The 22,582-nt window shown below is 43.6% G+C and overlaps 1 long non-coding RNA gene across 1 annotated transcript in view; it reads right to left on the bottom strand.

The window, feature by feature from the left end:
• The window catches only part of LOC133551961 (uncharacterized), a 93,931-nt gene that overhangs the window by 62,494 nt on the left and 8,855 nt on the right, over window positions 1-22,582 (bottom strand). The window contains exon 5 of the long non-coding RNA XR_009806593.1: window positions 16,778-16,850. This is a non-coding gene — a long non-coding RNA (uncharacterized LOC133551961). The remainder of the gene's footprint in view (window positions 1-16,777; window positions 16,851-22,582) is intronic.

A 22,582-nucleotide genomic window follows, 5' to 3' on the forward strand; every position in this document is an offset into this window, starting at 1 on the left:
AATTTGGCCCTTGAGGCAATATCAATTTAGCATTAGAGCTGGCCCGCCGCTGTAACACCGCATTCACCGCTAATACTCATACTTGCCAACCCTGCTAATTTTCCCGGTAGACTCCCGAAGTTCAGTGCCTCTCCCGGGGCAACCATTCTCCCGAATTTCTACCGATTTCCACCTGGACAACTATATTGGGGGCGTGCATTTAAGGCACTGCCTTTAGCGTTCTCTACAACCTGTCGTCACGTCCGCTTTTCCTCCGTATTTGTGGCTTTTACACACACACAAGTGAATGCAAGGCATACTTGGTCAACAGCCATACAGGTCACACTGTGGGTGGCCGTATAAACAACTTTAGCACTGTTACAAATATGCGCCACACTGTGAACCCACACCAAACAAGAACGACAAACACATTTCGGGTGAACATCTGCACCGTAACACAACAGAACAAATACCCAGTACCCCTTGCAGCACTAACTCACCAGCAAACAGACCAATGATTAACGTTTTAGTCACGCATTTTCTCTTGCTACTTCAAGGCTTGAATGTTTGGTTCGTTCATTATTGTTATTTTATTTTCAAATGTATTGTTAGCCTGTGGGAAAAAATGTGATATTTACCTCAGAAGATTGCAAATAGAAAAAAAGGCATTACATTTTTATTTAAATTTTATTTGATATGCCATTGATATTTTTTTTAATTATTATTATTATTAGAAACTGGATTTTGCATGTCATTAAAGTTATATAAGCCTTGCTTGTTCAATATTTAATGCAAAACTTGTTTGAGTCCTTATTAAAAGGTTAATTTGTTCCGTTTAAAATTTTGGCCCACTCTGTATTTGAGTTTGACACCCCTGCTTAATAACTTCATAAAAGAACCAAGCTTCATGAATGTTTTTTGTGAAAATTGAGGGAACCCCTCATGAAACAGTTCTGTAGAGATAAAGTAGTCTTGTGATTTTTCCCACACATACATATACATATACATATATATATATATATATACATATACATATACATACATATATACACACATATATATATATATATATATATATATATATATATATATATATATATATATATATATATATATATATATAAGCACCTTTTAGTGCAGGGGTCGGGAACCTTTTTGGCTGAGAGAGCCATAAAAGCCAAATATTTTAAAATATATTTTTGTGAGAGCCATATAGTATTTTTTTGTAACACTGAATACAACAAAATGTGTCCATTTTTAAGTAATACCAACATTTCTAAAGTATAGTAAAATTTTTAATCTGAAGTTAACCCATATCAATCATAATACTTCTTACCATTAATGTGACTTCATGAACAGGTTTGGTAGAAAAACGCTTGGATGGATTAAAACACATGAGAATGTTATTATGTTACAATAATTTTGTATAAATTATCATACAACTTTTTTGTTTAAGGGCCGTTGCTATAATTATTGTCAGTTGTGCTGAGGTGGTATTTTTCTTTGTCTGATATCAGTGTCTGTGTCGAGGGACGGCCTGCTGACTGCCAAGGCCGAACGCCGCGGTGACGCAGACAGAGCAGAGACAAGGCGATATCACCAGCGTGAACACATGTGCATTTTTGTATAACCATGCATTGTGTCTAACTAGAGTTGTCGAGATTACCCCCTTCCCTCAACGACAGCTTCAGTGATGCTAAAAAGGGACCTCCCTAATAAATGGAGGAAGCACGCGGGCTGGACTTTAAGAACGTAGTTTGGATCTGTCACTAGAATTGGGCTCCTCATTGAGCCAAATTGAACTCTGTCTCTGCATGATTCCTTGCTTCTCGTCTGGTTAATCGATGTCATCAGTGTTTGAACCTGACAGATTGTCAGCTAAGATTTCTCTGAGAGCCGGATGCAGTCATCAAAAGAGCCACATTTGGCTCTCGAGCCATAGGTTCCCTACCCCTGTTTTAGTGTAACTGCAGATTACGGACAGTCAGTGAATGCATCGCCAGCCCACTTATCCAATGGCAATAAATCGTCCAAATGAAAAAGCAATTAAATTGAATTTTGTACCATATGTCCCGGCAAGAAATCTGCGTTCAAAGGACTCCGGCTTATTAGTGATTCCCAAAGCCCAAAAAAAGTCTGCGGGCTATAGAGCGTTTTCCGTTCGGGCTCCAGTACTCTGGAATGCCCTCCCGGTAACAGTTCGCGATGCCACCTCAGTAGAAGCATTTAAGTCTCACCTTAAAACTCATTTGTATACTCTAGCCTTTAAATAGACTCCCTTTTTAGACCAGTTGATCTGCCGTTTCTTTTCTTTTTCTTCTATGTCCCACTCTCCCTTGTGGAGGGGGTCCGGTCCGATCCGGTGGCCATGTACTGCTCGCCTGTGTATCGGCCGGGGACATCTCTGCGCTGCTGATCCGCCTCCGCTTGGGATGGTTTCCTGCTGGCTCCGCTGTGAACGGGACTCTCGCTGCTGTGTTGGATCCGCTTTGGACTGGACTCTCGCGACTGTGTTGGATCCATTGTGGATTGCACTTTCACAGTATCATGTTAGACCCGCTCGACATCCATTGCTTTCCTCCTGTCCAAGGTTCTCATAGTCATCATTGTCACCGACGTCCCACTGGGTGTGAGTTTTCCTTTCCTTGCCCTTATGTGGGCCTACCGAGGATGTCGTAGTGGTTTGTGCAGCCCTTTGAGACACTAGTGATTTAGGGCTATATAAGTAAACATTGATTGATTGATTGATAGTAAGTCAAAAAAACACACATTGAAGACTTTAACCACGAATAAAGGCATTCCTTTAAACAGAGAGCTCAGCAGCAGTGCACTTTACTTTAGTATTGGACTTGCCACTAAAAAGAGTCTCAAGGACGCGTGTGTGAAACGAAAACAAGCAATGAGGAGAGTTACTGTTCTGTGACGGCTGCCAGCTGTGAACTGATGTTGAACCCAGAAGACACTTCTAGAACTCTCTTGACGGGGTGCAGGACAGTAGTAACCATAAACATACACATGAGGTAAGACGTTCAAGTCTGGTAGCTTAACGCCTCAAAGGCCCTAAAAACCAATCCCCAGACGGCCCCAAAACAAACTGATTGAACGTCTACTCAATCTTCCAAAGCATCAATCAATCAATCAATCAATCAATGTTTATTTATATAGCCCCAGATCACAAATGTCTCAAAGGACTGCACAAATCATTACGACTACAACATCCTCGGAAGAACCCACAAAAGAGCAAGGAAAACTCACACCCAGTGGGCAGGGAGAATTCACATCCAGTGGGACGCCAGTGACAATGCTGACTATGAGAAACCTTGGAGAGGACCTCAGATGTGGGCAACCCCCCCCCCTCTAGGGGACCGAAAGCAATGGATGTCGAGCGGGTCTAACATGATACTGTGAAAGTTCAATCCATAGCGGCTCCAACACAGCCGCGAGAGTTCAGTTCAAAGCGGATCCGAGACAGCAGCGAGAGTCCCGTCCACAGGAAACCATCTCAAGCGGAGGCGGATCAGCAGCGTAGAGATGTCCCCAACCGATACAGGCGAGCGGTCCATCCTGGGTCTCGACTCTGGACAGCCAGTACTTCATCCATGGTCATCGGACCGGACCCCCTTCACAAGGGAGGGGGGGACATAGGAGAAAGAAAAGAAGCGGCAGATCAACTGGTCTAAAAAGGAGGTGTATTTAAAGGCTAGAGTATACAGATGAGTTTTAAGGTGAGACTTAAATGCTTCTACTGAGGTAGCATCTCGAACTGTTACCGGGAAGGGCATTCCAGAGTACTGGAGCCCGAACGGAAAACGCTGTCAATGATGACTATGAGAACCTTGGAGAGGAGGAAAGCAATGGATGTCGAGCGGGTCTAACATGATACTGTGAAAGTTCAATCCATAATGGATCCAACACAGTCGCGAGAGTCCAGTCCAAAGCGGATCCAACACAGCAGCGAGAGTCCCGTTCACAGGAAACCATCCCAAGCGAGGCGGATCAGCAGTGCAGAGATGTCCCCAGCCGATACACGGGCAAGCAGTACATGGCCACCGGATCGGACCGGACCCCCTCCACAAGGGAGAGTGGGACATAGGAGAAAAAGAAAAGAAACGGCAGATCAACTGGTCTAAAAAGGGAGTCTATTTAAAGGCTAGAGTATACAAATGAGTTTTAAGGTGAGACTTAAATGCTTCTACTGAGGTAGCATCTCGAACTGTTACCGGGAGGGCATTCCAGAGTACTGGAGCCCGAACGGAAAACGCTCTATAGCCCGCAGACTTTTTTTGGGCTTTGGGAATCACTAATAAGCCGGAGTCCTTTGAACGCAGATTTCTTGCCGGGACATATGGTACAATACAATCGGCAAGATAGGATGGAGCTAGACCGTGTAGTATTTTATACGTAAGTAGTAAAACCTTAAAGTCACAAGCCTTCGGTGGAATGAGTTAAAAACAAGGCCGAATAGTGGCGTGTGACGCAATTTTTTGACGCGGTGACGCAATCAACCAACGTGCGGTGACGTTGGGATATGTTGTGTACCTGTATAAGTGTATGAGGTTACAAGCACACACTTATTGAGATTTACTTGAGCCTTCTGTTTACATTATTAGCATATCTACTGTGGCTAAGCAGACTTTTGCCAAAAGGACAATAATTCATTTGTTGTGGGTTTATAAATAAAATGATAAATGGGTTGTACTTGTATAGCGCTTTTCTACCTTCAAGGTACTCAAAGCGCTTTGACACTACTTCCACATTCACACACTGATGGAGGGAGCTGCCATGCAAGGCGCCAACCAGCACCCATCAGGAGCAAGGGTGAAGTGTCTTGCTCAGGACACAACGGACGTGACGAGGTTGGTACTAGGTGGGATTTGAACCAGGGACCCTCGGGTTGCGCACGGCCACTCTTCCACTGCGCCGTCCACTTTAATGCACTTTAATTTTTTTGGGGAATGCATGTTTTGTTTGAAGGCCTAATAGAAATGAAAAACTTTGTGCTTTTTTTTGAAAAGCAAAGGCTACTGGAATGTTAAAAAATGTCAATATTCAATAAAAAAAAATACTTTATTTGAAAAACATGTCTAAATATTTATTCTAGGCTATTTATGCAATATTTAAAAAATTGTGAAAAACTGCACTCATTATTCGGTATTCGGCCAAGCGTTTAAATTTTATTCGGCTCCGGCTTCGGCCACAAATTTTCATTTCGGTGCATCCCTACTCCTAATTTTCCCGGTAGACTCCCGAAGTTCAGAGTAACCATTCTCCCGAAATTCTACGGATTTCCACCTGGACAACTATATTGGGGGCGTGCATTTAAGGCACTGCCTTTAGCGTTCTCTACAACCTGTCGTCACGTCCGCTTTTCCTCCATACTAACAGTGTGTCACATAATATGTGTGGCTTTTACACACACAAGTGAATGCAAGGCATACTTGGTCAACAGCCATACAGGTCACACTGTGGGTGGCCGTATAAACCACTTTAGCACTGTTACAAGTATGCGCCACACTGTGAACCCACACCAAACAAGAACGACAAACACATTTCAGGTGAACATCTGCACCGTAACACAACAGAACAAATACCCAGAACCCCTTGCGGCACTAACTCTCCAGCAAACAGACCAATAATTAACGTTTTATTCACCCATTTTCTCTTGCTACTTCAAGGCTTGAATGTTTGGTTCATTCATTATTGTTATTTTATTTTCGAATTTATTATTAGCCTGTGGGAAAAAATGTGATATTTACCTCAGAAGATTGCAAATAGAAAAAAGGCATTATATTTTTATTCAAATTTTATTTGATATGCCATTGATATTTTTTTTAAATTATTATTATTATTATTTGAAACTGGATTTTGCATGTCACTAAAGTTATATAAGCCTTGTTTGTTCAATATTTAATGCAAAACTTGTTTGGGTCCTTATTAAAAGGTCAATTTGTTCAACCTTTGTTCCGTTTAAAATTTTCAGCAACAAGTGACAAAGAAGTTGGGAAAGGTGGAAATAAATACTGATAAAGTTGAGGAATGCTCATCATTGTGCAGGCTAATTGGGAACAGGTGGGTGCCATGATTAGGTATAAAAGCAGCTTCCCCAAAAAATGCTAAGTAATTCACAAACAAAAATGGGACGAGGGTCACCACTTTGTAAGCAAATTGTCCAACAGTTTTAGAACAACACCCCTGTCCTAAACGCTTAAACGCTCAAAATCATTTTCCTGATATACGACCGAAATTTGGAACTTCCTACCGATAGCCATAAAGGACAATAAAACCCTTACTTCCTTCTAGGGTTGCACGGTATATCGTAGCGGTGTAAAAGTACACAAAAATTTTGGTTCGGTACATACCTCGGTTTAGAGGTCACGGTTCGGTTCATTTTCGATACAGTAAGAAAACAACCAAAAAAATTTTTTTTATTTTTTTTTTATTTACTAAATTTGCAAAATCTTCCACCAAAAATATTTTTCTTAGTGGAATATTTGATTGGGAAGCTTAAATAGGTCAATAATTCATAATAACATTGATTTTGATTCAATATTATAGAATAGTGTGAGTGTGAATGTTGTCTGTCTATCTGTGTTGTCCAGGGTGTACCCCGCCTTCCGCCCGATTGTAGCTGAGATAGGCGCCAGCGCCCCCCGCGACCCCAAAAGGGAATAAGCGGTAGAAAATGGATGGATGGATGGAGAATAGAAAGTACTTTATTGATCCCTGGGGGAAATTCAGCACCACAGTTCGCTCACAATAGACAAGAATAATAATAAATAATATAATATATATAAAACATTGATTTTGCTTCAATATTATAGAATAGTGTAAGTGTGTATGTTGTCTGTCTATCTGTGTTGGCCCTGCGATGAGGTGGCAACTTGTCCAGGGTGTGCCCCGCCTTCCGCCCGATTGTAGCTGAGATAGGCGCCAGCGCCCCTCCGCCACCCCAAAAAGGGAATAAGCGGTAGAAAATGGATGGATGGATATAAAACATTGATTTTGCTTCAATATTATAGAATAACGTAAGTGTGTATGTTGTCTGTCTATCTGTGTTGGCCCTGCGATGAGGTGGCGACTTGTCCAGGGTGTGCCCCGCCTTCCGCCCGATTGTAGCTGAGATAGGCGCCAGCGCCCCCCCGCCACCCCAAAAAGGGAATAAGCGGTAGGAAATGGATGGATGGATATAAAACATTGATTTTGCTTCAATATTATAGAATAGTGTAAGTGTGTATGTTGTCTGTCTATCTGTGTTGGCCCTGCGATGAGGTGGCGACTTGTCCAGGGTGTGCCCCGCCTTCCGCCCGATTGTAGCTGAGATAGGCGCCAGCGCCCCCCGCCACTCCAAAAAGGGAATACGCGGTAGAAAATGGATGGATGGATATAAAACATTGATTTTGCTTCAATATTATAGAATAGCGTAAGTGTGTATGTTGTCTGTCTATCTGTGTTGGCCCTGCGATGAGGTGGCGACTTGTCCAGGGTGTGCCCCGCCTTCCGCCCGATTGTAGCTGAGATAGGCGCCAGCGCCCCCCGCCACCCCAAAAAGGGAATAAGCGGTAGAAAATGGATGGATGGATATAAAACATTGATTTTGCTTCAATATTATAGAATAGTGTAAGTGTGTATGTTTTCTGTCTATCTGTGTTGGCCCTGCGATGAGGTGGCGACTTGTCCAGGGTGTGCCCCGCCTTCCGCCCGATTGTAGCTGAGATAGGCGCCAGCGCCCCCCGCGACCCCAAAAAGGGAATAAGCGGTAGAAAATGGAAGGATGGATATAAAACATTGATTTTGCTTCAATATTATAGAATAGTGTGAGTGTGTATGTTGTCTGTCTATCTGTGTTGGCCCTGCGATGAGGTGGCGACTTGTCCAGGGTGTACCCCGCCTTCCGCCCGATTGTAGCTGAGATAGGCGCCAGCGCCCCCCCGCCACCCCAAAAAGGGAATAAGCGGTAGAAAATGGATGGATGGATTATAGAATAGTGTAAGTGTGTATGTTGTCTGTCTATCTGTGTTGGCCCTGCGATGAGGTGGCGACTTGTCCAGGGCGTTCCCCGCCTTCCGCCCGATTGTAGCTGAGATAGGCGCCAGCGCCCCCCCGCCACCCTAAAAAGGGAATAAGCGGTAGGAAATGGATGGATGGATATAAAACATTGATTTTGCTTCAATATTATAGAATAGTGTAAGTGTGTATGTTGTCTGTCTATCTGTGTTGGCCCTGCGATGAGGTGGCGACTTGTCCAGGGTGTGCCCCGCCTTCCGCCCGATTGTAGCTGAGATAGGCGCCAGCGCCCCTCCGCCACCCCAAAAAGGGAATAAGCGGTAGAAAATGGATGGATGGATATAAAACATTGATTTTGCTTCAATATTATAGAATAGTGTAAGTGTGTATGTTGTCTGTCTATCTGTGTTGGCCCTGCGATGAGGTGGCGACTTGTCCAGGGTGTGCCCCGCCTTCCGCCCGATTGTAGCTGAGATAGGCGCCAGCGCCCCCCGCCACTCCAAAAAGGGAATACGCGGTAGAAAATGGATGGATGGATATAAAACATTGATTTTGCTTCAATATTATAGAATAGCGTAAGTGTGTATGTTGTCTGTCTATCTGTGTTGGCCCTGCGATGAGGTGGCGACTTGTCCAGGGTGTGCCCCGCCTTCCGCCCGATTGTAGCTGAGATAGGCGCCAGCGCCCCCCGCCACCCCAAAAAGGGAATAAGCGGTAGTAAATGGATGGATGGATATAAAACATTGATTTTGCTTCAATATTATAGAATAGTGTAAGTGTGTATGTTGTCTGTCTATCTGTGTTGGCCCTGCGATGAGGTGGCGACTTGTCCAGGGCGTACCCCGCCTTCCGCCCGATTGTAGCTGAGATAGGCGCCAGCGCCCCCCCGCCACCCCAAAAAGGGAATAAGCGGTAGAAAATGGATGGATGGATATAAAACATTGATTTTGCTTCAATATTATAGAATAGTGTAAGTGTGTATGTTGTCTGTCTATCTGTGTTGGCCCTGCGATGAGGTGGCGACTTGTCCAGGGCGTACCCCGCCTTCCGCCCGATTGTAGCTGAGATAGGCGCCAGCGCCCCCCCGCCACCCCAAAAAGGGAATAAGCGGTAGAAAATGGATGGATGGATATAAAACATTGATTTTGCTTCAATATTATAGAATAGTGTAAGTGTGTATGTTGTCTGTCTATCTGTGTTGGCCCTGCGATGAGGTGGCGACTTGTCCAGGGTGTGCCCCGCCTTCCGCCCGATTGTAGCTGAGATAGGCGCCAGCGCCCCTCCGCCACCCCAAAAAGGGAATAAGCGGTAGAAAATGGATGGATGGATATAAAACATTGATTTTGCTTCAATATTATAGAATAGTGTAAGTGTGTATGTTGTCTGTCTATCTGTGTTGGCCCTGCGATGAGGTGGCGACTTGTCCAGGGTGTGCCCCGCCTTCCGCCCGATTGTAGCTGAGATAGGCGCCAGCGCCCCCCGCCACCCCAAAAAGGGAATAAGCGGTAGAAAATGGATGGATGGATATAAAACATTGATTTTGCTTCAATATTATAGAATAGTGTAAGTGTGTATGTTTTCTGTCTATCTGTGTTGGCCCTGCGATGAGGTGGCGACTTGTCCAGGGTGTGCCCCGCCTTCCGCCCGATTGTAGCTGAGATAGGCGCCAGCGCCCCCCGCGACCCCAAAAAGGGAATAAGCGGTAGAAAATGGATGGATGGATATAAAACATTGATTTTGCTTCAATATTATAGAATAGTGTGAGTGTGTATGTTGTCTGTCTATCTGTGTTGGCCCTGCGATGAGGTGGCGACTTGTCCAGGGTGTACCCCGCCTTCCGCCCGATTGTAGCTGAGATAGGCGCCAGCGCCCCCCCGCCACCCCAAAAAGGGAATAAGCGGTAGAAAATGGATGGATGGATTATAGAATAGTGTAAGTGTGTATGTTGTCTGTCTATCTGTGTTGGCCCTGCGATGAGGTGGCGACTTGTCCAGGGCGTTCCCCGCCTTCCGCCCGATTGTAGCTGAGATAGGCGCCAGCGCCCCCCCGCCACCCTAAAAAGGGAATAAGCGGTAGGAAATGGATGGATGGATATAAAACATTGATTTTGCTTCAATATTATAGAATAGCGTAAGTGTGTATGTTGTCTGTCTATCTGTGTTGGCCCTGCGATGAGGTGGCGACTTGTCCAGGGTGTGCCCCGCCTTCCGCCCGATTGTAGCTGAGATAGGCGCCAGCGCCCCCCGCCACCCCAAAAAGGGAATAAGCGGTAGAAAATGGATGGATGGATATACAACATTGATTTTGCTTCAATATTATAGAATAGTGTAAGTGTGTATGTTGTCTGTCTATCTGTGTTGGCCCTGCGATGAGGTGGCGACTTGTCCAGGGTGTGCCCCGCCTTCCGCCCGATTGTAGCTGAGATAGGCGCCAGCGCCCCCCGCCACCCCAAAAAGGGAATAAGCGGTAGAAAATGGATGGATGGATATAAAACATTGATTTTGCTTCAATATTATAGAATAGTGTAAGTGTGTATGTTGTCTGTCTATCTGTGTTGGCCCTGCGATGAGGTGGCGACTTGTCCAGGGTGTGCCCCGCCTTCCGCCCGATTGTAGCTGAGATAGGCGCCAGCGCCCCCCGCCACCCCAAAAAGGGAATACGCGGTAGAAATGGATGGATGGATATAAAACATTGATTTTGCTTCAATATTATAGAATAGTGTAAGTGTGTATGTTGTCTGTCTATCTGTGTTGGCCCTGCGATGGGGTGGCGACTTGTCCAGGGTGTGCCCCGCCTTCCGCCCGATTGTAGCTGAGATAGGCGCCAGCGCCCCCCGCCACCCCAAAAAGGGAATAAGCGGTAGAAAATGGATGGATGGATATAAAACATTGATTTTGCTTCAATATTATAGAATAGTGTAAGTGTGTATGTTGTCTGTCTATCTGTGTTGGCTCTGCGATGAGGTGGCGACTTGTCCAGGGTGTACCCCGCCTTCCGCCCGATTGTAGCTGAGATAGGCGCCAGCGCCCCCCCGCCACCCCAAAAAGGGAATAAGCGGTAGAAAATGGATGGATGGATATAAAACATTGATTTTGCTTCAATATTATAGAATAGCGTAAGTGTGTATGTTGTTGTCTAACTGTGTTGGCCCTGCGATGAGGTGGCGACTTGTCCAGGGTGTGCCCCGCCTTCCGCCCGATTGTAGCTGAGATAGGCGCCAGCGCCCCTCCGCCACCCCAAAAAGGGAATAAGCGGTAGAAATGGATGGATGGATATAAAACATTGATTTTGCTTCAATATTATAGAATAGTGTAAGTGTGTATGTTGTCTGTCTATCTGTGTTGGCCCTGCGATGGGGTGGCGACTTGTCCAGGGTGTGCCCCGCCTTCCGCCCGATTGTAGCTGAGATAGGCGCCAGCGCCCCCCGCCACCCCAAAAAGGGAATAAGCGGTAGAAAATGGATGGATGGATATAAAACATTGATTTTGCTTCAATATTATAGAATAGTGTAAGTGTGTATGTTGTCTGTCTATCTGTGTTGGCTCTGCGATGAGGTGGCGACTTGTCCAGGGTGTACCCCGCCTTCCGCCCGATTGTAGCTGAGATAGGCGCCAGCGCCCCCCCGCCACCCCAAAAAGGGAATAAGCGGTAGAAAATGGATGGATGGATATAAAACATTGATTTTGCTTCAATATTATAGAATAGCGTAAGTGTGTATGTTGTTGTCTAACTGTGTTGGCCCTGCGATGAGGTGGCGACTTGTCCAGGGTGTGCCCCGCCTTCCGCCCGATTGTAGCTGAGATAGGCGCCAGCGCCCCTCCGCCACCCCAAAAAGGGAATAAGCGGTAGAAAATGGATGGATGGATATAAAACATTGATTTTGCTTCAATATTATAGAATAGTGTAAGTGTGTATGTGGTCTGTCTATCTGTGTTGGCCCTGCGATGAGGTGGCGACTTGTCCAGGGTGTGCCCCGCCTTCCGCCCGATTGTAGCTGAGATAGGCGCCAGCGCCCCCCCGCCACCCCAAAAAGGGAATAAGCGGTAGAAAAATGGATGGATGGAATATATAAACATATTCTACATATCCTCTACATATGTTTGTTTTGAGCATTGACAGTTTGAAAGAAAACAAAAACAAAACAGCTTTATTAGCGGCATCGCTCGGTTGGTAGAGCGGCCGTGCCAGCAACTTGAGGGTTGCGGGTTCGATTCCCGCTTCCGCCATCCTAGCCACTGCCGTTGTGTCCTTGGGCAAGGCACTTTACCCACCTGCTCCCAGTGCCACCCACACTGGTTTGAATGTAACTTAGATATTGGGTTTCACTATGTAAAGCGCTTTGAGTCACTAGAGAAAAGCGCTATATAAATATAATTCACTTCAAATATAATTCACTATTAGTCAACATTGCAACTTTTTCTAAATTACATTTAAACTAAGCTTTTTTTATTTCACTTTTGTTATGTTTTTGTTTATTTTAATAGTATTTTTAGAATCTGCCATGGGCCTTTAAAGCATTAGCAGTGGGCTGCAAATGGCCTCCGGGGCACACTTTTGACACAAATATTAAATCTGATAAATCTATGGATAAAAAGCAGACGCATGCGTTCTCTCTGCCTTTCCTCATCCCTCACGAATGTTGCTGCGCTCGCAATTTGTTTTGTTTTTAACCTTTTTAGCACTGAACGTACATTGACGTGCAGTACGCTACTTAATATGTCCGTTTGATTGATTGATTGAAACGGTTGGATAAAATACCCGTACCGTTACACCCCTAGTATACCGGTACTAAGCGAGTACCGTGGTACTTACATTTTTGAGCCCGAAGACAATGAGGATGAGCATGAAGTTTTAGAAGCAGAGTGCTAAAAGGGATGCAACTTTATTGAAGCACTATAGCTAAAAAACAAAAAAATACACATTTCTGTGACGTAACAATAAATATTGAAACTACAAGGTGTCTATAAAGTCTGGGTACAACGGGCAATTCAGACCTATTCCCTCCAGTTTACCTGAATTTGGCAAAGCACATCAAATAATGCATTGAAAATCACGGAAATCATGTTGAAAATATCATTTATCAACATTAGAACTGAAAAAAATACTTTTCTTTTAAAATGCATGTTTTTAACCGTGTACCCAGACTTTGTGGACACCCAATATGTGAACTTTGGGTAAGAAGACATTAATTAAAGTCCTACTGAAAGCCACTACTACCCACCACACAGTCTGATAGTTTATATATCAATGATGAAATATTAACATTGCAACACATGCCAATACGGCCTTTTTAGTTTACTAAATTAAAATTTTAAATTTCTTGTTGAAAACGTCGCGGAATTTGTGAGGTTATTGGTTGGAGGGGACATATTAGCCCGGCACCACACACGGCTAAAAGTCGTCTCTTTTAATCGTATAATTACACAGTAATTTGGACATCTTCAAATCCAGGCTCGGGATCTTTCTGTGTGGAGTTTGCATGTTCTCCCCGTGAATGCGTGGGTTCCCTCCGGGTACTCCGGCTTCCTCCCACCTCCAAAGACATGCACCTGGGGATAGGTTGATTGGCGACACTAAAATTGGCCCTAGTGTGTGAATGTGAGTGTGAGTGTTGTCTGTCTATCTGTGTTGGCCCTGCGATGAGGTGGCGACTTGTCCAGGGTGTACCCCGCCTTCCGCCCGATTGTAGCTGAGATAGGCGCCAGCGCCCCCCGCGACTCCGAAAGGGAATAAGCGGTAGAAAATGGATGGATGGATGGATGGATTTGGACATCTGTGTTGCTGAATCTTTTCCAATTTGTTCAATTAATAATGGAGACGTCAAAGAAGAATGCTGTTGGTGGAAAGCGGTGTATTGCAGCTGCCTTTAGCAACCGAAACACAGCCGGTGTTTCTTTGTTTGTTGTGCAGCTTTAACACAGAGCGGTCAAGCGAACATGTTTTTCTACGTCAACCAGCAAGTTTTTGGATGGGGATAAAAATTGTGATATCTTACCGGAGACTTCAGTGGATTATGGGACTTCCTCCTGCAGCTCAAAAAGGCAGCTGTGATCTTGGCTCCTCCGTTGGCTTCTCTGAGAGACACTGGCGTTCACCGTAGCCAACCGACTTTCAGGTATGGCTAACTCAATTTACCTGGGGGGCCACTGGATGCAGAAACGGGGTGAAGCTGGGCCGCGAGAAAAAAATTCCTTAAAAAAAAAATGTAACAAGAACTTTTTAATGAATTCACCTTCTTTGAATAACTTTCCCGCCCGAGCAACATACTTGCCAACTCCCGCGATGTTTCCGGGACACACCCGATCAACAGTGCACCTCCCGACAATATCCCGGGGCAATCATTCTCTCGGTTTTCACCCGGACAACAATATAAAGGGCGCGCCATGATGGCACTACCTTTAGCATCGTCTATAGCCTGACGTCTCGTCCGCTTTTCTACCCTACCACCCAGTCACTTATTGTATGAGGCGTCTACAGACTCACGGAAGTGACTGCCAGACATACTTGATCAACGGCCACGCAGGTCACACTGAGGGTGGCCGTATAAACAAGTTTATCACTGTTACAAATATGCGCCACACTGCGAACCCACACCAAACAAGATTGACAAACACATTTTGGGAGAACATCCGCACCGTAACACAACATAAAAACAACAGAACAAATACCCAGAATCTAATGCAGCCCTAACTCTTCCCGGCTACAATACACACCCCCGCCCCCTCCAAACCCGCATGGGGATTCTGGGTATTTGTTCTGTCGTGTTTATGTTGTGTTACGGTGCGGATGTTCTCCCAAAATGTGTTTGTCAATCTTGTTTGGTGTGGGTTGACAGTGTGGCACATATTTGTAACAGTGTTAATGTTGTTTATACGGCCACCCTCAGTGTGACCTGCGTGGATGTTGACCAAGTATGTCTTGCAGTCGCTTAATGCGTATACAAGAGATAAATACAACATGTAGCCGGGCTGGCACGTAGTTCGTACAGTTTGTAGAGGACGCCAAAGGCAGTGCCTCCATGGTGCTCTTTTAACATTGTTAACAGGGGAATTAATGATGGTCACTGATATTTGGAAAACATAACGCTGCAACTCACCATTCGTACAAAACTCGCGGGCCGCACCGACATTACATTTTCATATTAAGGTGCGGGCCGCAAAATAACGTGTTTGAGACCCCTGCTTTACAATCTCACTAAAACACTATTAAAACAATAAGCAGATAAGGCATCTTCCAGAATTATCCTAGTAAATGTGTCTAATTACATCTGAAACGGTCCCACTGCTGCCGGCTGGAGCCGTCGCGTCCATCCATCCATTCATTTTCCACCGCTTAATCCCTTTTGGGGTTGCAGGGGGCGCTGGCGCCTATCTCAGCTACAATCGGGCAGAAGGCGGGGTACACCCTGGACAAGTCGCCAACTCATCGCAGGGCCAACACAGATAGACAGACAACATTCACACTCACTTTCACACACTTGGGCCAATTTTTTAGTGTTGCCAATCAACCTATCCCCAGGTGCATGTCTTTGGAAGTGGGAGGAAGCCAGAGGGAACCCACGCATTCACGGGGAGAACACGCAAACTCCACACAGAAAGATCCCGAGCCTGGATTTGAACCCAGGACTGCAGGAACTTCGTATTGTGAGGCAGACGCATTAACCCCTCTTCCACCGTGAAGCCATCGCGTTTTCTTTTTTTTTTTTTGTGTGTGCTTCACTCTAACTTTCCTCATCCACGAATCTTTCATCCTCGCTCAAATTAATGGGGAAAGTGTCACTTTCTCGGTCCGAATAGCTCTTGCCGCTGGAGGCTCACATTATAAACAATGTGAGGATGTGAGGAGCCCTACAACCCGTGACATCACGTGCACATCGTCTGCTACTTCCGGTACAGGCAAGGCTTTTTTATTAGCGACCAAAAGTTGTGAACTTTATCGCGGACGTTCTCTGCTAAATCCTTTCAGCAAAAATATGGCAATATCGCGAAATGATCAAGTATGACACATAGAATGGACCTGCTATCCCCGTTTAAATAAGAACATCTCATTTCAGTAGGCCTTTAAGTAGTGCAATAACACAACCTGAAAGAACTTCAGATAAAACTGCTAATATATTTGGGCAAATAAATGACATGCAATCAAGTAAAACCTTTAAAAACGTTCCTGGATGACATTATAATTGCATTTGTGTACAAATTTAGGTCTAATTCTACCTATGCAAGCGAGAAATCACCTGTGATATTTTTTTTCCAATTCCAAAATGTGATGAATCTGATTTTATTTTTATTTTTTTTAATGTCTGCATTGGGGCGTGGGGTCGAGCGACTCCAGTAGCTTGAGGCAGACGTGGCTAAACGCTTTTTTTCTCCCCCCCGCCCCCCTGGTCATAGTGTGAGTGATAAGCCAACATTCTTGCCTTTAGTTTGAGCGAAACGTAGTGCCGGTACTTCCAGTTTGAGCAGGCGACCTTGAAAGTTCCCGAGATGTCTTGTTGTGCGTCAATCTCTCAGAGCGTGCGGCGGCATAGCGTGAGCTGAACATGACCCGAAACCTGACACTTTGCGCTTCATTCAACCAAACTGTAGTAACGAGCCACTTCACATTTTCAGTAACGGCAACAGCGTCGACGGGAACAATAATTAATTAGATTACTCGTAGCTAAAAAAAAAACAAAAAAACACTGTTAACCACGCCGATATTGGCAACACTGGAAACACAAATCATCACGCAGCAGTATTTGCAAAGTGCTAAACAAGACGCACAAACTAGGAAACGTCACAAAAAAATCACTTACTGTACAATGGCTGCTCTCACTGGGATGCCGACGGATAGGATGTTTGTATCTTCCAGCACCAGACTTGTGTTCTCTGTTTTAGATGAAAAAAGTGAAGTGAGGTGAATCATATTTATATAGCGCTTTTTCCTCCAGTGACTCAAAGCGCTTTACATAGTGAAACCCAATATCTAAGTTACATTCGAACCAGTGTGGGTGGCACTGGGAGCAGGTGGGTAAAGTGTCTTGCCCAAGGACACAACGGCAGTGACTAGGATGGTGGAAGCGGGAATCGAACCTGCAACCCTCAAGTTGCTGGCACGGCCGCTTTACCAACCGAGCTATGCCGCTAATGAAGCTGTTTTGTTTTTGTTTTCTTTCAAACTGTCAATGCTCAAAACAAACATATGTAGAGTATATGTAGAATATGTTTATATATTCCATCCATCCATTTTCTGTACAATGGCTGCTCTCACTAGGATGCCGACGGGTAGGATGTTTGTATCTTCCAGCACCAGACTTGTGTTCTCTGTTTTAGATGAAAAAAGTGAAGTGAAGTGAATTATATTTATATAGCGCTTTTTCTCCAGTGACCCAAAGCGCTTTACATAGTGAAACCCAATATCTAAGTTACATTCGAACCAGTGTGGGTGGCACTGGGAGCAGGTGGGTAAAGTGTCTTGCCCAAGGACACAACGGCAGTGACTAGGATGGTGGAAGCGGGAATCGAACCTGCAACCCTCAAGTTGCTGGCACGGCCGCTTTACCAACCGAGCTATGCCGCTAATAAAGCTGTTTTGTTTTTGTTTTCTTTCAAACTGTCAATGCTCAAAACAAACATATGTAGAGTATATGTAGAATATGTTTATATATTCCATCCATCCATTTTCTGTACAATGGCTGCTCTCACTAGGATGCCGACGGATAGGATGTTTGTATCTTCCAGCACCAGACTTGTGTTCTCTGTTTTAGATGAAAAAAATCGTCATGATCCTCACAGAGAGAGAGAGAGAGAAAGTAGCTCTTATAACAATTTTGCTAATAATTACTTAAAATTAGGGATGTCCGATAATGGCTTTTTTGCTGATATTGTCCAACTCTTAATTAGCAATTCCGATATTAACCGATATCGATATATACAGTCGTGGAATTAACACATTACGTGACGGGACGGCATGGCGCAGTGGGAGAGTGGCCGTGCGCAACCCAAGGGTCCCTGGTTCAAATCCCACCTAGTACCAACCTCGTCACGTCCGTTGTGTCCTTGAGCAAGACACTTCACCCTTGCTCCTGATGGGTGCTGGTTGGCGCCTTGCATGGCAGCTCCCTCCATCAGTGTGTGAATGTGTGTGTGAATGTGGAAGTAGTGTCAAAAGCGCGTTGAGTACCTTGAAGGTAGAAAAGCGCTATACAAGTACAACCCATTTATTTTATTTATTTAAATCATCATGCAGCAGTATTGCAAAGTGCTAAACAAGACGCACGAACTAGGAAACATCACAAAAAAATCACTTACTGTACAATGGCTGCTCTCACTGGGATGCCGACTGATAGGATGTTTGTATCTTCCAGCACCAGACTTGAGTTCTCTGTTTTAGATGAAAAAAATCATCATGATCCTCACAGAGAGAGAGAGAGAGAGAAAGTAGCTCTTATAACAATTTTGCTAATAATTTGTTAAAATTAGGGATGTCCGATAATGGCTTTTTTGCTGATATTCCGATATTGTCCAACTCTTAATTAGTGATTCCGATATTAACTGATATCGATATATACAGTCGTGGAATTAACACATTATTATGCCTGGTTTTGTTGCGATGCCCCGCTGGATGCATTAAACCAGGGGTGCCCACACTTTTTCTGCAGGCGAGCTACTTTTCAATTGACCAACTCGAGGGGATCTACCTCATTTATATATATCATTTATATTTATTTTATTTATGAAAGAGACATTTTTGTAAACAAGTTCAATGTGTTTAATGATAATACAAGCATGTGTAACACATATAAATGTCTTTCTTTCACGAAGACAAGAATATAAGTTGGTGTATTACCTGATTCTGATGACTTGCATTGATTGGAATCAGACAGTAATGATGATAACGCCCACATTTTCTAATGGTGGAGATAATAAGTTGTCCTTTCTGTACAATACCACATGAAAGTGGTTGGTTTTTGGCATCTAATTCATCCAGCTTCCATACACTTTACAAGAAAAACATTGGCGGCAAATTCCGTAGCTTGCTTGATTGACATTCACGGCACCCGAGGGTCTTGTGAGATGACGCTGGCTGCTGCCAGTTCATTATTATGAAAATATGACCGAGAGGAAGGCGAGAAACACTTTTTATTTCAACAGACTTTCGCGCCGTGCCTTCCGTCAAAACTCTAAAGGCCGACTGCACATTTCCTATCTTCACAATAAAAGCCCTGCTTCATGCTGCCTGCGCTAACAAAATAAGAGTCTCGGAAAGCTGGCGTGCACAAGTGATGTGCACGCCAGCTTTCTGAGGGATCGCTTGTGCACGCCAGTTTTCCGAGACTCTGTATTTAGTTAGCGCAGGCAGCATGAAGCAGGGCTTTTATTGTGAATCACAGGACCAATTGAAAAAAAAAACGGCTTTTTAGATCAGGTTATTTGCCTTTCAAAATTGAAAAAGAACACTTTGTTTTTCAATGTTATTTTTCGTGGATCAAATTTTAACCCAAATAAATCTGTCAAACTTGCCCCTGACTGTTTGTTTGTGTTTTAGTTTATCCTCTGTGTGTGTAGTATTTCCTGTCAGCGCTCTTATTTTGTCTTGTTTCCTGTCTTTTTCCCTGAGTGCTGTGTCCCCTCAGCTGCGGTTGATCAGCACCTGGCCACACCTGGTGTCAATCAGCCCACTCCTATTTAGTCTTCCCATCCAGTCAGTGCTGGATTATTGTCATGTATTGTCGCTCGTGTCGTGCCGTGTCATCTTGGCAGCGTAGCGGTAAGCTATATCTGTTAGATGTTTGTAGCTTACTGTTTTTTGTTCCCTGCTTCCAGTTTGTTTTCATATTACAAGTACGACTTCTATTTTTCTGCCCGCTACCCGCTAGCTTCCACGCAAGGCCCTTTTTGTTTTTTTGCTAGCTTCCATGCAAAGCTCCCTTTGTTTTCTAGCTCCCATGCTAGCTCTCTTAGTTGGTTATCCGCCTCGTGCGCATTTTTTGTTGTACCCTTTTGTTTTTCTTTATTAAATCATGTTTTCCTATCCAATGCCTGCCTCTATCTCTGCATCTTGGGGTTCGTCACAAACAAACTCTGACAAAATCAGGTTTCTTGTATTTTAATTCCCAATGATGAAAAGGAAACATGAAAATGATCAAAACAAACACGGACATCATAAAAAATGTCTATGTTTGTTTTAGTCATCATATTTCTTTTAGTGAATATGAATTTAAAAAAAAAAGAAGCACATTTTATTTTGTTTTGAAAAAGAAATGGAAACATAAACCCTTTGAAATGACAAAATGTTTGGATTTTAATATTATATTTCATAGAACAAATATTCTAATCAGGAGTCAGTTAATGTCAAAACCCAGAAATGAAAACAGAATCAGTTTGACGTCATGATCAGCATTCATGAAGTGAGAAAACATTGAGATAATTTAGCACAAGTCTTTGATATTCTTCCGAGCGTCTCTGAAAACACAGATCTCATCTTAAGGAATTTTTTACGACTCAATCTTCCAAAAAGATAAAGCTATCTTGGTCTCTGTGGGAACTTTCCGAGCTAGCCTATTGTGCAATGCGCATTTTTTTTTGGTAATTGTTGTGACATTCTTTTCAATATTTTATCTTTGTGCTTGATTCGGTTACTTGATTTGTGAGAGTAAGCGCAAACTTCTTTTCTTTTTTTTTTTTTTCTTTGTCATGAAAAAGGGAGGTTTTTGATACGAAAAGGGGAGGTTTTTTTGGCTCGGTGCACTAATTGTAAGTGTATCTTGTGTTTTTTATGTTGATTTAATAAAAAAAATACAATTATTTATTGTATTTTTTTTTATTAAAAAAATAATAATAATAATAATAAAAAATTATTCTGCGGCCCAGTACCAATCGAGCCGCGGCCCGGTGGTTGGGGACCACTGACATATACAATACAAATCTAACTTTTTATTTTTTTTTTGTATCAATTTATTGGCCTCCATCAATGCAAAAGAAGAACACTTGTTTTTAATTTGAATTTTTGGGTGTTTGGAAATTCAATTCAAAATTAACCATTCATTTTTTGTTTTTTCCAATACTCATTCATTAGGGAAAATTAATTAAATGCCCACAAACATTTTTTAATCAAACAAGTATATGTACATACAAAAAACAAAACTTTTTTGTTTGACTTTAACAACACAGTAATTTAGTGGTGGTTTCAAATGGAAAGAGAAATTAAAGGAATGATGCACAGATTACACAACTTCTATGACTCGTGTTTTTGTTGGACTTCTGACAACAATTTCTCAATCATCGACAATGCGAATGACTCAACAAATCTGTCTCTCAAGCGACGTACTAAGCATCTTAAACGACTTAAACTCAACTTACAGCAAAACTATTCGGCTTGTTTCTGCTACTTTTTTTTAAATTTTACCTTTACTGATTGTGAATGTGAATGTTGTCAATGCTGGCGACTTGTCCAGGGTGTACACTGCCTTCCGCCCGAGAGCAGCTAGGATAGGTTCCATCAACCCCCGCCACCCCGAGAGGGACAAGCGGTAGAAAAAAAAAAAGAACAAACTTTAGCATGGGTTTTTTTTTCACGTCAGAGAAAAATATGGTCAAAAGGATTTATTTTAAGCTTTTATAAAGAATTGAATTTAAGCATAATTATTAGTATAATTACATAACTATTTATCTAAGCTTAGTTAAACAAACCAGAGGGAAAATCAACTTGGAAAAAGATGATTTCCGGGATATGTAGCTCAACAGGTGGAACAGGTTTGGTGCAGCTGGAGGTTTGATCTGCAAAATGAATGTCTTGAAGGAAATGATTGCTACAAAAAAAAAAAAAAAGGATTGTTACCTCTGCCAAGAGGTTATATATTTGTCGGTTTGTAAATTAGCAGCATAGCTCAAAAATGTATTGGCGGATTTTGATTAAACTTTCGGAAAATGTCATAAATGGTTTAAAGAACTAGTTATTGGATCTTGGGGCTGATCCTACATTTACAGTACATGCGCACATATATATATCAATCAATCAATGTTTACTTATATAGCCCTAAATCACTAGTGTCTCAAAGGGCTGCACAAACCACCACGACATCCTCGGTAGGCCCACATAAGGGCAAGGAAAACTCACACCCAGTGGGACATCGGTGACAATGATGACTATGAGAACCTTGGAGAGGAGGAAAGCAATGGATGTCGAGCGGGTCTAACATGATACTGTGAAAGTTCAATCCACACTGGATCCAACACAGTCGCGAGAGTCCAGTCCAAAGCGGATCCAACACAGCAGCGAGAGTCCCGTTCACAGCGGAGCCAGCAGGAAACCATCCCGAGCGGAGGCGGATCAGCAGCGCAGAGATGTCCCCAGCCGATACACAGGCGAGCAGTACATGGCCACCGGATCGGACCGGACCCCCTCCACAAGGGAGAGTGGGACATAGAAGAAAAAGAAAAGAAACGGCAGATCAACTGGTCTAAAAAGGGAGTCTATTTAAAGGCTAGTGTATACAAATGAGTTTTAAGGTGAGACTTAAATGCTTCTACTGAGGTAGCATCTCGAGTACTGGAGCCCGAACGGAAAACGCTCTATAGCCCGCAGACTTTTTTTGGGCTTTGGGAATCACTAACAAGCC

This window comes from Nerophis ophidion, linkage group LG04 (genome assembly GCF_033978795.1).
Source record: "Nerophis ophidion isolate RoL-2023_Sa linkage group LG04, RoL_Noph_v1.0, whole genome shotgun sequence".
In the NCBI taxonomy this organism is placed as follows: Eukaryota; Metazoa; Chordata; class Actinopteri; order Syngnathiformes; family Syngnathidae; genus Nerophis; species Nerophis ophidion.